Source organism: Mya arenaria, chromosome 13 (genome assembly GCF_026914265.1).
Source record: "Mya arenaria isolate MELC-2E11 chromosome 13, ASM2691426v1".
NCBI lineage: Eukaryota > Metazoa > Mollusca > Bivalvia > Myida > Myidae > Mya > Mya arenaria.
In genome coordinates, this window is record NC_069134.1 from 8,643,280 (window position 1) to 8,661,733 (window position 18,454).

At 37.0% G+C, this 18,454-nt stretch overlaps 1 protein-coding gene across 7 annotated transcripts in view; it reads left to right on the forward strand.

Moving 5' to 3' along the window:
- The window catches only part of LOC128214138 (receptor-type tyrosine-protein phosphatase delta-like), a 174,921-nt gene that overhangs the window by 41,364 nt on the left and 115,103 nt on the right, over nt 1-18,454 (forward strand). For all 7 annotated transcript variants that reach the window (XM_052920421.1, XM_052920413.1, XM_052920418.1 and 4 more), the window contains exon 2: nt 7,369-7,428. The gene's annotated coding sequence lies outside the window, so the exon portion shown is untranslated. The remainder of the gene's footprint in view (nt 1-7,368; nt 7,429-18,454) is intronic.

Genomic DNA, 18,454 nt, shown 5'->3' on the forward strand with positions numbered 1-18,454 from the left:
TAAAAACCTTTTTGTCTGAAACAGCTATGCAGATCCTTGCTATTTTGAACAAGGCTAAATTTAGTGGTCCACTACCATGGTTGTTCAAATTATGCCCCTTGGGTCAAAACTAGCACTGCCCCTGGGGTCACAAGTTTCCTAGAGACTTATTTAAGAAATATTTTCAAAATCTTTTTGTTTCAAACCACAAGGCCAAAACCTGATATTTGTTGTGGAGCATCATATGATGACCGTCTAGCAAAACATTTGAAATTATGCCCCTTGGGCAAAAGCTGGCCCCACCCCTTTTGACTTACTTTTGAATTTTTAAAGCTACAGCAATGAAATTTTGACCATGTGTACAGTTTTGCAAACGAGCATCAATGTTGTCCTAGGATCTTGACTTTGACCTTTTGACCAACTTTTTTTGTTAAACTACAGAAATGAAATTTTAACCATGAGTACAGTTTAGCAAATATTTTTCACCAATAGATTATCGTTACTTGGCACATATTAAAATAGTTCATGCAACTAATCTTCTTACAACACTTTCTGTCCTCAGACGTTGAACGTGCAGCATTTTCAGCTAACCCAAACACAAAAAGTGAACTATATATTTGTTGTCCATTACTCATACTCACATGCTCTGGATTGAACATGACCACAACAGCCATGCCAGTAGAGCATTGGCCCTCTTGGGCCTCTTGTTAATATGTTAGTTTCCATTATGATTCCAGAATGAATCAAATACCCACCAATACACTCTGCAGACAATAAAATTAGGTTAATGTGAGTCAAACAGCTGCTGTTCTTTGACTTTGATGACGGTGTTACCTTTTTGGAACAGATCAAATGCATTAAGACCTCCCCCCCTTAAGTCCAAGAAAACTAAGTGAATACAAAACCCATGTTCCCTTATGTTATATCAGGTCGTTCAGTATTTGCATATATTCAAAACTGTTCATGGTGCCACGGTGACCATGCAATTGTCCAGTATTTTGTTTATACTTCTATATGTGAACTCAGCCTGTCAAACTGGAAATCTGTACAATATGATGTTCCCAGTCTTCCATGTGTGGTAGAATTAAGCAGGGATATGATTTGTCCGCGGATTCGCGGAATTTTGTGGATCTAATGCCCCAGGGACCCCCCCCCCCAAAAAAAAAATAAATAAATAAATAATAATATTTTTTTATTATTTTTTGTAGCTGATTAAAAAAGTTACTAGAGTGCTTTTGTTTGTTAGAGTTTGTCCTGTGTGGTTTAAATTTCAAGTCAGAGGAACCCTCAAAAGAGCTTCTAAAAAGCCACTTTTTCTTCTAAGGCAGTGTGCTTTTGACCCCAAAAGTGCCATAAGAACCCATGGCCGAAATGGTTTCAGCCCTTCAGCTGCCAGGTCAATCACATCCCTGGTAAGGTTTTGTTATTTTAAACTTTATTTATTTATTTAACAACAATTGTGAAGAAAGATATATTAAATTATGCTAAGCCACTCCCCTGGCACTAGTGTGTGGTATTTTGTTGTTGGGTAAAACGCAAAACAGATTAGTGCGGTATTGTGTTGTTGGGTAAACCCCAGAACAGATTAGTGCGGTATTGTGTTGTTGGGTAAACCCCAGAACAGATTAGTGTGGTATTGTGTTGTTGGGTAAAACAGCAGAACAGATTAGTGCGGTATTGTGTTGTTGGGTAAACAGCAAAACAGATTAGTGCGGTATTGTGTTGTTGGGTAAACCCCAGAACAGATTAGTGCGGTATTGTGTTGTTGGGTAAACCCCAGAACAGATTAGTGCGGTATTGTTGGGTATACAGGAGAACAGATTAGTGTGGTATTGTGTTGTTGGGTAAACAGCAGAACAGATTAGTGTGGTATTGTGTTGTTGGGTAAACCCCAGAACAGATTAGTGCGGTATTGTGTTGTTGGGTTAACAGCAGAACAGATTAGTGCGGTATTGTGTTGTTGGGTAAACCCCAGAACAGATTAGTGCGATATTGTTTTGTTGGGTAACCCCCAGAACAGATTAGTGCCGTATTGTGTTGTTGGGTAAACAGCAAAACAGATTAGTGCCGTATTGTGTTGTTGGGTAACCCCCAGAACAGATTAGTGCCGTATTGTGTTGTTGGGTAAACAGCAAAACAGATTAGTGCGGTATTGTGTTGTTGGGTAAACCCCAGAACAGATTAGTGCGGTATTGTGTTGTTGGGTAAACCCCAGAACAGATTAGTGCGGTATTGTTGGGTATACAGGAGAACAGATTAGTGTGGTATTGTGTTGTTGGGTAAACCCCAGAACAGATTAGTGTGGTATTGTGTTGTTGGGTAAACCCCAGAACAGATTAGTGCGGTATTGTGTTGTTGGGTAAACCCCAGAACAGATTAGTGTGGTATTGTGTTGTTGGGTAAACCCCAGAACAGATTAGTGTGGTATTGTGTTGTTGGGTAAACCCCAGAACAGATTAGTGCGGTATTGTGTTGTTGGGTAAACAGCAAAACAGATTAGTGCGGTATTGTGTTGTTGGGTAAACCCCAGAACAGATTAGTGCGGTATTGTGTTGTTGGGTAAACAGCAGAACAGATTAGTGCGGTATTGTGTTGTTGGGTATACAGGAGAACAGATTAGTGTGGTATTGTGTTGTTGGGTAAACAGCAGAACAGATTAGTGTGGTATTGTGTTGTTGGGTAAACCCCAGAACAGATTAGTGCGGTATTGTGTTGTTGGGTAAACAGCAGAACAGATTAGTGCGGTTTTGTGTTGTTGGGTAAACCCCAGACAGATTAGTGCGGTATTGTGTTGTTGGGTAAACCGCAGAACACACAGTGTGGTATTGTGCTGTTTGGTAAACCACAGAACACACAGTGCGATATTGTGCTGTTGGGTAAGCCGCAGAACACATAGTGTGGTATTGTGCTGTTGGGTAAACCGCAGAACACAAAGTGTGGCATTGTGCTGTTGGGTAAACCGCAGAACACATAGTGTGGTATTGTGCTGTTGGGTAAACAGCAGAACACGTAGTGTGGTATTGTGCTGTTGGGTAAACCGCAGAACACATAGTGTAGTATTGTGCTGTTGGGTAAACTGCAGAACACATAGTGTGGTATTGTGCTGTTTGGTAAACCACAAAACACAAAGTGTGACATTGTGCTGTTGGGTAAACCGCAGAACACATAGTGTGGCATTGTGCTGTTGGGTAAACCCCAGAACACGTAGTGTGGTATTGTGCTGTTGGGTAAACTGCAGAACATGTAGTGCGGTATTTTATGGTTGGGTAAACCGCATATTGTGGTATTTTATGGTTGGGTAAACGGCATATTGTGGTATTTTGTGGTTGGGTAAACCGCATACCTCATAGTGTTGTTGGGAAAACCCAATTGTCCAGCTTTGTGATGTGACCAACCAACCTCACTAACTTATGGTTTTGTAAACAAGGTTTTGTTAAAGGTCTCTTTGATACAACAGATATAACATTTCAAGTTTTCAAAATAGCTTCAAAAATGTTTCAAGTACATATAAATAAATAAAATAAAATCAAAAATATAATGTTTATAGTTCAACAGACATTTTGGCAGCAGAAAAAAATCGTTATTTTTTCAAATTTCAGGCTGATATGTATCTGACTTATCATGTTATCAAGAAAATCAGACAGGTTGGTAATAAATATGTTTAAACATTATCTGAAGCCTGTTACAAAATGCTAAAATGTGACCAATGTGTTTTATTTTTAATTTATATTTTATTTTAATACCAGATGCAAAAGTGCTATCAAAATGTGGAAAATGTGTTTATGACTTGTTTATGAAAGGTAAGAAAGTAACCATCTGTAAAATTGTTTTGATTCCCTGAAGTTGGATGCACTTGAGTCTAATGCATGGTGTTCTGTTAAAATATTCTACCAAGAAGGTAGATGTGTCCATCAATCAGCGTGTGACTGAACTACTGCTAATCAAGCAGCGTGTGACTGAGCTACAGCTGATTAAGCAGCATGTGACTTCACTGCAGCTGGTCAAGAAACATGTGACTGCACTGCAGCTGATCAAGCAGCTTGTGACTGCACTGCAGCTTTATCCACTGCAGCTGATCCACTGCAGCTGATCAAGCGGCACTGCAGCTGTTCAAAAAGTGTGTGACTGCACTGCGGCTGATCAAGAAGTGTGTGACTGCACTGCGGCTGATCAAGCAGTGTGTGACTGCATTGCAGCTGATTAAGCAGCATTAGACTGCAGTGCAGCTGTCCAAGCAGCGTGTGACTGCACTGCAGTTGATCAAGCAGCGTGTGACTTCACTGCAGTTGATCAAGCAGCGTGTGACTTCACTGCAGCTGATCAAGCAGCATGTGACTTCACTGCAGCTGGTCAAGAAGTGTGTGACTGCACTGCAGCTGATCAAGCAGTGTGTGACTGCACTGCAGCTGATCAAGCAGCGTGTGACTGAACTACTGCTGATCAAGCACCATTTGACTTCACTACAGCTGATCAAGCAGCTTGTGACTGCACTGCAGCTTTATCCACTGCAGATGATCCACTGCAGCTGATCAAGCGGCACTGCAGCTGTTCAAAAAGTGTGTGACTGCACTGCGGCTGATCAAGAAGTGTGTGACTGCACTGCGGCTGATCAAGCAGTGTGTGACTGCATTGCAGCTGATTAAGCAGCATTAGACTGCAGTGCAGCTGTCCAAGCAGCGTGTGACTGCACTGCAGTTGATCAAGCAGCGTGTGACTTCACTGCAGTTGATCAAGCAGCGTGTGACTTCACTGCAGCTGATCAAGCAGCATGTGACTTCACTGCAGCTGGTCAAGAAGTGTGTGACTGCACTGCAGCTGATCAAGCAGTGTGTGACTGCACTGCAGCTGATCAAGCAGCGTGTGACTGAACTACTGCTGATCAAGCACCATTTGACTTCACTACAGCTGATCAAGCAGCGTGTGACTTCACTGAAGCTGATCAAGCAGCGTGTGACTGCACTACAGTTGGTTAAGCAGCATGTGACTGCACTACAGCTGAACAAGCAGCGTGTGACTGCACTATAGCTGATCAAGCAGTGTGTAACTGCACTGCAGCTGGTCAAGCAACGTATGACTGCAGTGCAGCTGATCAAGCAGTGTGTGACTTCACTACAGCTGATCAAGCAGTGTGTAACTGCACTACAGCTGATCAAACAGCATATGACTGCGCTGCAGCTGATCAAGCAGCATTCGACTGCGCTGCAGATAATCAAGCAGCATGTGATTTTACTGAAGCTGATCAAGCAGACTATCACTTAACTGCTGACTTCAATCTTCTTACACATCAAATGAAATAAAGGTCATGATTTCTTAAAGGTGTAACTGGAAACTTAATGTTGTTTACAAATGCAATGAAAACCTGCGAATTTACCTCATATGGACATTTTTGTTAACTAAACATTTATCTACAGGGATGGAGAGCAAGCTTCGGTAAGTCCTGATATAAGGCAAAGCTAATTTTGTGAGTTTGTTGAAGCTGGGTCTGTCTGTAATGAAGTATTTCTCCCTTTGCCCCTGGTGTATTGCACACCATCAAACATTAAATTAAATAACGGAACAATTTTCCTCCGAGATGTATCCTGGTGGCCAGTGCGTGTCAACGACAATATCCGGGAAGATAAATATCCGCGTGGACAGAGGAATTGTCACCGTTGGTGTGTATGTGTCTTAGGTGATGGTGTTTATTGAGACCGATCTCTTGTGGACAATATTGGGGGCAGTTTTCTTGTCAATTTTGAATGCCTTGCAATTCCTGGCATGAATCTACTTGTTTGTATGTTTTTAACGCCACAAATACTAACTTAGATTGACTGTAATAATGAATTCATTTACTGTTGGCTATTTTTTAAGAACCCCTGTATAAAAATCTGTAATTTCTTATTATTGCCTACATTTGAGACTTTAAAATTACAATTTTAATATAGGTGTCTCATAATTGTCAGGAAATTACTTTTCATTTAATAAAATATATTAATATTTCAAAGTTGGTTTCTTAGCACATTAGCTTCTAGGAAATATTAATTTCGCCATGCATCGCTTTGTTGAGTGTGCTGGTTGCGTGTCATTAGGTTTTACTTACTGTATTGAAGTAATTATTTATTCATAGCACCGACAGCAGCATGTAACACATGGGCTCTATGCATGACATATGAAATTTTAATCATTGGCTGGTATAGACTTTGGGTAATATAAGTCATTCTTATATCAGAGTGGTAACCAATCATAATGTACAATATGTAGCGTGCAGATCATTTCTGATATTTCAATATTCATTTGCTATTTATTGCATGGTTAGCTTGACGGTATGATACAAAACAGTTAATATGACGTAACCCCTGATGATAAAATACACTTAACATGTTGTGCTTCTTGCTCATTGCATATAATTTCAATAACACATTAAGTAGGTACAGTAACTTTGACGTAAATTTGCAGTTTGATAGTCTGAGTGAGTTTGAAGCCATTTGTTCTAGAACCTGGTTGATTGTAAGAGAAAAGAAAGTATGAAAAAGCTCTTCTCTCGGTTGGTGAAGGGGGGGGGGGGTGAACAAGGGCCCTCTTTGTAGCTCACCATGTCCCTTATGCTGTACATCTCTTCAGGACAAGGTACTTCCATTGGTTGACCTAGAGGTCTGAATATTTGGGGAAAATAATTACAGTTTTAATTCAATTGTTGTTATAATTGTGCCTTTATATCTATTTAGAAAATACAGCGTAAACTGCAAAAGATGATCTCTCTGATGTAATAAGTAGTGAATCCGGTGCCTCTTATTTGCACAAACTTTACAAGAAAGGAAGTCCATTATTGTCCTAGAGAGAAAGACAATTATTGACTTGTCACTTTGTGTCATATTTTAGAAAGTGATTTTCTGGTTCCATTGTATAACTCCCCAGACAAGATATAAAATCTTGCTAAGCCTGGAACCTTGTTGTTTCCCCATGTTTGTAATACTCATAGGCCGTTTGATTTGTGCTATTGATTATTGGGCCGGTTAACAATGTATCCCCACCACTATGTTTGGCGCACGACGTATCCGTAATTATTAAGTTGGACTTCCTAGCGCTGTGGACGTTGACGGAATATTGGAATAATTTGTTACGATGAAGATCTGGAGGCATTAACAATTCATAGACAAGCTTTAGATGGATTGAATGCCCAAATAGGTAGTGGTGTTAGATGTAACAAAATAGAGACCAGGATATTGTTTCTCCATTTAAGGACGGCTGTGTATTTTGTAAGAGAGAGAAAAAGTTGTGAGAGGGATTCCATGACAAAATATGCTTTATATGGAAGTATATGAGACATTTATGGGGGAATGAGTTATTTTTGTGTGCTCAAAACTTTTATGGATTATTGTATGACTCAGCATGTGACTTTCTTTACTTCAGGAAGTGAGAAATCGTGGGTGGAACTGTGAAAGCTTTCTCAGTGGATTATAGAACAAACAGGTAAGTCTTCTTGTCATTAAATCAAAACTATTTTAAAAAATATCATAAACATTGTCAATAGAGAACTCTTTGCAGTACTCTTAAGATGTTCTTATATAGAAACAACCATTTTTAGTGATTGATATCAATCACTGGAGTTCATATGGGCCAATACTAGAGTCCTTTGAGAGGCCAATAAAACTGACAGGGCTCAAACCCATGCTTGGGTATGAGGCGAACATACACAATCACAAGGCCACTATAACTCTTCCAATCCATGTTGACAACACAGATTCAAGATCGGGCAACAGCTACTATTAAATATAAATTTGGGTTATAAAATATGTTCAGTATTTTTGTAGTTGAGATTTACTACTGGTTTCAGAGATAACCGAGTCTGTGTACATTTGAGTGTGTGTGTTCCTAGTAAAAGTACACAATATATGTTCTATTGAATGTTTATAATACATCTACAGATGCATGTTTGGATAAGAATTACTTGATCCTGGTTTGAACTTTTCCTCTCTCTCAGGTAAAACTCAGATAAATGTTTGTTGTTGTAAGATGAGTTTGCTCCTGTTTCTAATGTTGTTTAAATAAGCTAAGTGGATAAAGGAGGGATGAAGACAAGTTGAGCTGTTGTCATCGATGATGGAGGTTTATTATTAAATGAAACAAATGGAGTCAGAGTTGTTGGAATTCAAGAAACATTCAAGAAATTCAGATTTTCATTTTCTTCAGAGTTCTTACATCAGGACTAAACTTTTTTTCAAGTGTTTAAAGATCTGCATGTACCAACAGTATGGGGCTTGTAAAAAAATATCACTCTGGTATGAATTATGCTTGGGTAGTTTCCCTTGATCAGCTTGTAGGTATTTGTCAGTACCATTAGATTTCCCATGTCAGGTAGTGCTTAAATAGGGCTTGAAGAAAAGGATAACTCTGGCATAAATTATGCTTGGGTAATTTCCCTTGTTTGTGAAGTAGTCTAATTCACATTGATCAGGATGTAGGTATTAGTCAGTGCCATTAGACACCCCATGTCAGGTAGTGTTTATATGGGGCTTGAGGGAAAGGATAACTCTGGAATGAATGATGCTGGAGTAGTTTCCCTTGATCAGCTTGTAGGTATTAGTTAGTTCCATTAGATATCCCATGTCAGGGAGTGCTTTAATTACAGTTGTCTTCCTTTCTTGTTCTAATAATTGTAGAATGTATTGTTCCATTATGCTTTAATTGAGTTGAGGATAATTTCTAGATGGCATAAACTGTAAAAAGCTTCATGTTATTATCACAGATAATGAAACCTGTGCAATAGAATGAGGAATACAATCACAGCCAAAAGGCTTATGTAAAAATATAGCAATATTTGAGATAGGGCTCCAACAGTGTAAGTGTAAATAAAGATGCTTGTGAAATAATGAGCTATTTACTTACTGTATGATAATAATTATTGTAAGATGTATTTTCATGAGAGTGTGGTGGATAATTATAGGAATTGTAATATCTCTATGGATTTCATATTCCAGGATATTTTGGAACAGCACCTACAGTAGCAAGGACTTTGTCATGTTTGGAGGTGTGTTATATATGTTATTTAGAAACTTACTTTATAACATATTATCTAATGGGTAAAAATATCTGCAATAGGTATCATTTCAATAAAGGTTATTGCATTCTAATTATAATTGATCATTTGAAATCTATATTTGGTGTGATGTCGTGTTTTTTTTTAAATATTGTTCCATTTATATTTAATAAGGAAATGACAGAATATTCCATTAGGACTTTAAGCTAATAGGAAAACAAAATTAATGTAGACCATTTAACATGCAGCTCATTTGGCCAATGGAATGGAAAATATAAAATAATTGCAATATCATTTTGCCAGTGTGGGATGCTCAATAATTCATACAATTCATAGTGGCCGTTCAATAATTCATCAGAGACCTGCTGTAGTAATTGAGTAAGATTGTAGCCTTCCCAATTGCATCAGTATCATTTGCCAAAATGAAATGCCCTGTTCAATTATCTAAATCGGGTTTATGGGCTCTATGTGATTAAAACCAGCCTTCCAGGAGTTTTTTTTCTTGCTGGGTGATTCTACAAATCGGCAGAATTTGATTGTGTAATAGTAAAAGAAATGTATTGAATTTCTTGTGGTGTGGTAAGTAGGGATGCTGGTTGTTTACAGTAAGCCACATTATAGCAAGAAACCATGAAGCTAGTTAGTTTTCTGTGTTTCTGTGTTTGAGTCACATTCTTTCAAGAGACTATGGGGCCAGTTAGCGACATTTCTGCTTCTCTGTGTTTAAGTCACATTTTATCAAGAGAAAATGGGGCCAGTTAGCTGCCATTTCTGCTTCTCTGTGTTTGAGTCACATTCTAGCAAGAGACCATGGGTCCAGTTAGCTGGCATTTCTGCTTCTCTGTGTTTTAGTCACATTCTATCAAGAGACCATGGGGCCAGTTAGCTGGCATTTCTGCTTCTCTGTGTTTGAGTCACATTCTAGCAAGAGACCATGTGGCCAGTTAGCTGGCATTTCTGCTTCTCTGTGTTTTAGTCACATTCTAGCAAGAGACCATGGGGCCAGTTAGCTGGCATTTCTGCTTCTCTGTGTTTGAGTCACATTCTTTCAAGAGACTATGGGGCCAGTTAGCTGGCATTTCTGCTTCTCCGTGTTTAAGTCACATTCTATCAAGAGACCATGGGGCCAGTTAGCTGACATTTCTGCTTCTCTGTGTTTAAGTCATATTCTCTCAAGAGACCATGGGGCCAGTTAGTTGCCATTTCTGCTTATCTGTGTTTTAGTCACATTCTATCAAGAGACCATTGGGCCAGTTAGTTGCCATTTCTGCTTATCTGTGTTTTAGTCACAAGATAGCAAGAGACCATGGGGCCAGTTAGCTGGCATTTCTGCTTCTCTGTGTTTGAGTCACATTCTAGCAAGAGACCATGAAGCCAGTTAGCTGGCATTTCTGCTTCTCTGTGTTTTAGTCACATTCTAGCAAGAGACCATGTGGCCAGTTAGCTGGCATATCTGCTTCTCTGTGTTTTAGTCACATCCTATCAAGAGACCATGGGGCCAGTTAGTTGGCATTTCTGCTTCTCTGTGTTTTAGTCACATTCTAGCAAGAGACCATGTGGCCAGTTAGCTGGCATATCTGCTTCTCTGTGTTTTAGTCACATCCTATCAAGAGACCATGGGGCCAGTTAGTTGGCATTTCTGCTTCTCTGTGTTTGAGTCACATTCTAGCAAGAGACCATGTGGCCAGTTAGCTGGCATATCTGCTTCTCTGTGTTTTAGTCACATCCTATCAAGAGACCATGGGGCCAGTTAGTTGGCATTTCTGCTTCTCTGTGTTTTAGTCACATTCTAGCAAGAGACCATTGAGCCAGTTAGTTGGCATTTCTGCTTGTCTTAGTTTTAGTCACATTATAGCAAGAGACCATGGGGCCAGTTAGTTGGCATTTCTGCTTCTCTGTGTTTAAGTCACATTCTAGCAAGAGACCATGGGGCCAGTTAGCTGGCATTTCTGCTTCTCTGTGTTTAAGTCACATTCTAGTAAGAGACCATGGGGCCAGTTAGCTGGCATTTCTGCTTCTCTGTGTTTTAGTCAGATTATTGCAAGAGACCAAGGGACCAGTTAGCTGGCATTTCTGCTTATCTGTGTTTAAGTCACATTCTAGCAAGAGACCATGGAGCCAGTTAGCTGGCATTTCTGCTTGTCTTAGGTTTAGTCACTTTACAGCAAGAGACCATGGGGACAGTTTTTTGGTATTTCTGCTTCTCTGTGTTTAAGTCACATTCTAGTAAGAGACCATGGGGCCATTTAGCTGGCATATCTGCTTATCTGTGTTTTGTCACATGCTAGCAAGAGACTATGGGGGCAGTTAGCTGGCATTTCTTCTTGTCTGTGTTTTAGTCACATTCTAGCAAGAGAACAGAGGGTCAGCTGGCATTTCTGCTTCTCTGGACTCCCTGGAACTGTTCTAAAGAATTCGTTTTATTATCTGTGTAAGAATGAAGGTCAGTTATTTTCTGGAGAATTGATTGTGTATGATATTAATCATAATGCTCCATGGGGAGAGAAGTCATGTTTTATTGTTTTCTCAATTTTACAAGGACTCTGACTTGTGAGGTTTTGTACAATATTAATGTTGAGACCTTAAATGCAGAACAACTGAGATAATGGACAATGCTGTAAAAATATGTGTTTGTGATATCTAGTGAAGAAATTCAAGAAGTGTTACTTTACAAGTAAATTTAAAGCATTTTTTTTTTACTTAAAGCTGAATTTCACAGATTTACCGTTTTGGCGATTTTTTTTTTTTTTTTTGTCTTGAAGTCCATTTTTGCGACAATGCAAAATCAGTGACATAAGACTGCTGACAAAAAATCAGTGATATAAGACTGCTGACAAAAAATCAGTGATATAAGACTGCTGACAAAAAATCAGTGATATAAGACTGCTGACCAAAAATCAGTGGTATAATAAGACTGCTGGCAAAAAATCAGTGATATAAGACTGCTGACAAAAAATCAGTGATATAAGACTTCTGACAAAAAATCAGTGATATAAGACTGCTGACAAAAAATCAGTGATATAAGACTGCTGACAAAAAATCAGATTGCAGGTTTTCATATTTAATGGAAAAAAACAATGTTTAATCCTATTTTCTACAAGGTTAGTAACGCTTTTAGCCATAAATCATTAATTTTCAAAAAATAATATTAAAAACTGCAATCTGATCTTTTGTCAGGAGTCTTATATTACTGGCTTTCTGCATGATATTTGCTAAAAAAATGGCTCATTCCAAGACTTTTGTCTTTTAACAGAAAAGTTGTCAAAATGGTAAATCTGTGATAGTGCAGCTTTACCACTTCACTTCTAAAAGTATAGAAATTATTTTAAATATTCATATGCATGTCTGGTCCCTTTTTAAAGAAGAATAATGTAATGCTTTGTCAACATCATGCAACTTTTATATTTGCAATAGAAACATAGAAAGCATTAGAAACTGTTGACACATTTCCACATGAAAAAGGTATAAATCAGCCATAAAATGTGAAGCAAGTCTCAGCACTCCTGGAAAGGATGATTGTTGAGTTATGCCCCTTGGTCGATAAACTGATAAGCCCTGGCATCTGGTTGTTAAGCACTTGTGCTGTTACATTTATAGTTCCAATATGTATTACCACTATCTGTGAGTAATCATAAATGATAAATGTTGACATATAATGCAATTGTATTTGAATGAATGTTTTCATCCTTATCATGATTGTATTTTAATCAGTTGCAGCATTATGTAATGCATATCTAACATGGCTTTTGGCATCTTTATTGTTCGGAAAAATCTATTTATATTGGAGTTTCACTAAAAGTTGCCCACCTGCAAAACTTTAGATAAATAATTTGAGAATCTTCACTCCAACAGATATCTCTCTTTGATTAGATTTTCCAAATCACTAATTAGTTGTATTACATTTACAGTGGTAAAATTCAGTGTGAAATTAGATCTTTTCCATTAGATGATAACATAATTTTTTGCATCATTATGAAATAGGAACAAAATTAAAAAAATATTGCATCGTTTTTCATGAAATTGATGAATTATTTTCAGTTTGACTCTTTCACTAATCACTCTGGTGTTAGCTTTAATATGATTCATGCCTTTTAGCTTTGATTGATTAACCGTTATGTCGCATGACCTTGAAATTGCCTCTCAGTGCCATAAAATCATGGAGTCATGATAATTGCAATATTTGCTCACTGAGTCACAACTACCCAGTGTCCCCATCGTCACCACCCGGCCATCTGCTAGAAAGAATGTGTCATCGTCTCCATGGAAACATCTCCTTTCTGGCAGAATTATCCTTTGCCTTTGGTATTCCAACCAACGTTTTATTTTTTTCTGTTTTTTCCTTCTGCATTTGAGCATTAATAATCTTGTTAACCTTGTTCCATATCAACTGTTGAATTGGACGAGTGCTAAAGTCTGATTGCATAATAAATTTGCATTTCATTTTGAGGAAAATTAATAATCTTTATAAGGGTAACGGTGTAAGGGTTCATTAATCAATACACATGGAAACGAAGATTTATTGTTGGTATGGCAGTTTGAATGCAGAAAAATACATCCATCTCATGGTGGTAATGTTGTGTAATTTCCTGTCGCCATGCCTGTAATAATGGCTGTCACCTGTCTGTGTTAATTAGTGATTACACTATCAGCTTACCAACTTTTCTATATAATTTGTAAACATTGTTTATGAAGCATAATATTTCAGGTAAATATTTTTGAAGTTGTTTTTTTTCATATCCGAAAGCAAAAGGAGAATCATAATTTATCATCCTAGCCAAATGGTTGGTGTTGGCCAAGCATTGTTAGCCATGTTGTGCAAAAAATGAAAGTGGCATCATCAACTTTGACGAGTTCAGTTGTTTATATTAAGAAATGCAAAATTAGATAATTGGGGCTGTATTCATGAAGTTGAAAATTTTCAACTCAGTAAACATTTTTTTTTAATTTTTAACAAAGAATATTTAAAACCCCTCTATTTTTCAACTGATTTTTTTCATATGCCTCTATTATTTGGATATTTTTCTTGTTTATTTTCATATTTTGAGTGTAAAACATGTTAGTATTCTTTAAATTCAAATTAGAAAAAAGGCATTTTTTTCAGTCTACCATGTTGTAATGGATTTTTTTTATTTTTTATTTTTTTCCTGTTCATTATTATATCTAATGAATTAATTTGATATCTTATGTTATCACCTAGGAATGTTTCACAATTCCCTTAGAAAGGTTTTAGTTTTGATTACATGAAGAATGTTGACAGTGTTAACCATGGCTAGTGTTGGGAATTGGTTGCAATTTTACTATCGATGATCGGTTCCACTCAAGTAACCCATTATTGATAGTACAATCGGTTTTTAAAATACTAGATACCAGGGGTAGTTGTAGTTTTATTCATGTACAGTATTAAACTCTTAATCATTATATGCATATACCTTATGTCTATGATTGAAGTTATTAAGTGTTGATGTATAAAAAATAGTTCATTTTCTTTCTCATTGTGGCTTTCATCAGCCATTTTGTTAAAGATAACATCTGAACACTTACTAATATTTTTTTATTTTTTTATTTTTATTTTCGATAATCGATTATTACTAAATACTAAAGATTGTCGCTGATATCAGGCCCAACCAATCGATTTTCGATTATAATCGATCATCGGAACATCACTAACCATTGCCATGGCTTCGTGTAGCAGTCCATCCCTTCAATTTGTTTTGTTTTTTGTTATCCCCCGCCTTGAAAAGGCGAGGGGATATAGTAATGGTAGGCGTGATTCCGTGCGTGTGTGTGTGTGTGTGTGCGTGCGTGTGTGCGTCCGTCCGTCCCACATTCATTTCTTTGCATCTCCTCTTACATTTCTCATGCGATTTCTACCAAACTTTCACAGATTGATGATCATAAAGTGAAGCAGGGCATATTGTCGGGCTTTTGTGATTTAACCATTTTTGAAAGAGTTATAGCCCTTTGTTTATTCATTACAAAAAATGCCCCCATGAGGCGGGGGATATAGCCGTCTGTGACCGCTCTTGTTCAATTTGCCTCTGTTCTGTCAGTTAGGCTGGGATTTCTACATACAATGTATGTGTTACTTATGTAGTTAGGCATTTCAAACCAACTGGACAGTCAGTTTGTTAAGAGCATTCAGCATTGTAGCTAATAGTTTAAGAGCCTTTAAAGCTGCACTCTCACAGATTTACCATTTTTACAACTTTTTTAATTTTTTGTCTTTGAAAGAGCAAAGTTTTGCGTAAATAACCGCAAACCAATGATAAACGATTGCTGACAAAAGATCAGACCACAGATGTTCATATTTCAGTTCGAAAATTAATATTTTATGGTTTAAGAAAAATGCATAAAACATCATTTTTTTAAATGAAAGATAAAAACCTGCAATCTAATTTTTGTCAGCAATGGAAACTCACTAAACTCACTAAACCGGACAAGGTCCGGACTGGTCATAATATCAGGTTTAGTGAGGATTCCGGTTTAGTGAGGATTTGATGTACGGAGTAAGTTTACTCAAAATATTAACTGAGTTAACCTTTAAAGGGAAGTTGAAAACTTGAATAAAATGAAAACACATAAAGATAACATTTATTTTACATCAACATAAACATAATTAAACATATCTGCGTTTTTATAATCATCTTTATTTCCAAGTCTTAAAATAAAACAACTCGCGTAATTTAATGCTTGTTAAGTATATTTGATAGTTCAATTAACGCACAGCTCTAATTTGATTAAAGCATAGAAGTCTTTAGATAAAACAAGCCTCCAAAATGATCGTTTCTAGTTCTTTATTTTCTGCAACAAACAAATTAATGTTTCAATCAATTTTCTTTTCACAAGTTTGATTTTCGTTTGATTATCGCGCGGCAGTCAATCCACAGCGCAATCATCATTATCGATTATGGAGTTAACACAACATCATAGGTGCAATATTTAACGAGGCACCGGGTGTCAAAACAAAATGACAAAGTGACACGCGATTCGCAAATTCCTAATACACAAAATTATTTTGACATGATTGAACAAATATATGTCCGGTTTTGTGAGGTAAAATTACGTTGACAACTAACAAATTTTCTCGATTTTTTGTCTGGTATCCGGAATTCCGAGGTTCTGGTTTTGTAGGGATTATTTTACATTGAAGTTAGAAGGGGAAAACCGGGACTCTGAAAAAAGTCCGGTATCCCGAGGATTCCGGTTTTGTGGAGATCCGGTTTAGTGAGTTTCCACTGTATAACTGGTTTCCATGGATTTTCGCAAAAATTGCCTCTTTCCAAGAGAAAAAATAAAAAAGTTGTCAAAACGTTCAATCTGTGAGAGTGCAGCTTTAACTCTGGGGGCATTTGTTGCATGCAGTGAGATGTTTTCCATTTCTGTTGGAAAGTTTTGAACCATTAGCTGTTCCTCCTTCATCAATATCAGTTAATACTAAATAGTCAAGCTGGAAACAGTTCTCTTTATCATTGTGATGGATTGGGTCTGAGCAAGTGATTTTTTTTTTTGTCCAAAAAAAAAACAAGCATGTGAGACTGAAGCTGAATTATTTTGTAATTGATGAGCATCTATTTTGGAAGCATGGGTTCGCACAAGCATCACTATCAGTATAGATTTTTATACAGTGTAAGTCTATTGTTGTTTATGTGTATCAAAATGTGCATCTGTTTCTTCATCAATATGTTTTTGGTTTCCTGTTCAGTATGGCTGTTTTCAACTAGTATTCATAGAGTCTGTCCTTGCCTGACAATGGGCAATTCTCTAATGAAGCTCTTTAGTCCTTTTCCAAGTGTCCTACCAAGTGTCCTCGTAACACGTTTGATGTGGAAACCAGGTGACTAAGTCTGGCATCTGTCTGTAGGGTACCCATTGTCTCCGACACAAGTCTTCTATTGATTGAAAGCTGCCTCCATGGCACACTTGTCATTATTCATGTTTCAATTTTCAATAGATATTGATCATTTGATATGGACACTGTCTGAAATATACCAGTTATTTGAGAGATTCTGTTAGTGTCGGAGAGTAGTTTTGGTAGGCAGCATTTCGATGGCATTGGATTATTATTAGTTTATGATTCATTCTTTGTACTTAATATAAGAAACTCATACTGATGAACAGAATTTAAATCCATGTAAGTATCAAAATATTTTTTAAAGGGAACTGAGACTGAAATCCCTCTTTTGGGAACCCAGTATTTAAGAGCTATCTAAGGAACACCCAGAAATCAAAGATGGTGGTATGCAGTACACATAAAACTGGGCATTGTTCAATAGGCACACTTACAAAATAGTTTAATATTATTATGCATTGGTAGAAAATTAAGAAGCATTCTTAAGAAAAAGGGGACAGAGCGCCCGCAGAACGGTTAAAGTGAAGTAGAATAATTCACTCCTTCTGAGGAAATAAAAAAAAAACATCTAAAAAAAATATGAATTGATGTTTTTATATCGGGGTGTTATAACTAATTTCCTCTGTCTGAGGCCTTTGTGTAAAATTCCTGTGAAATGAAACAGACAGAATAGAAGGGGATCCAATTTCTGTTTGAACAAGGAAAAAACATGGAGCATAAATGACAAAACAGTAGAGGGCATTATTTGTTTGTCTGTTTACTGGCTCTGATCATGCAGAATACAACAGCAGTATAGAACTGTACTGGGTAGTTTATAGCTTGCCTGGAAGTATGTTTGTTCAGAAATATATGCAAACACCATGCATCATGTGGAAAAAGACAAAATCAAAGAACAAAGTGATTTAAGCGCCTTGAGAGAAATCAATAGTGTTTGATATTAGCTGACAGTAAATATCATGTGAATAATGACAGAATATCACACAATTACCTCTAATTACCAGCCTGAATAAACTGCTTACTGGTGGGAGGGGTACTTTTCAATATTTGTATATTGATTCTTGCAGACTATCAGTGTCTGTAAGGGAATCTTTTATTGCAGTTATTGTTCTTCTATTGAAGCTTTCAAAGATTGTGAGGCTTTTATTAAATGGATCAGGGGAGACAAGTACATGTAAATATAGTTAATTAAGAAAATTAATAGCAGTCGATCCTATTTCTGTCTGGTTTAAGGCTTATTTGTCCTGATTTATTAATGTCTCACAATCAGCTAGGACCAGGTGAGGTTTTGCATGTTTTTAAATCATTTAACTTTTACAAATTATTCACAATCTTTGTTATTTTTCAAGATATGTTACTTAAAGAAAAGACCAGAAAATCTTTAATGTGCATGATATGTAAAATGTTACCATTGTCCCAAGTGGTAAAAGTATATCCAAAGAAATACATTATATAAATAAAAAATTGATATTTTCATGAATTAAATTACTGTTTAGCATTGTTTTATCACAATGCTACCCATTTCTTACTAAATTCTCACTGAAATTTAAATTCTCTTACCTATTTTAGCTAAATGGGAGCAATGCTCTCATTGAAAATCTGACATTGAATTT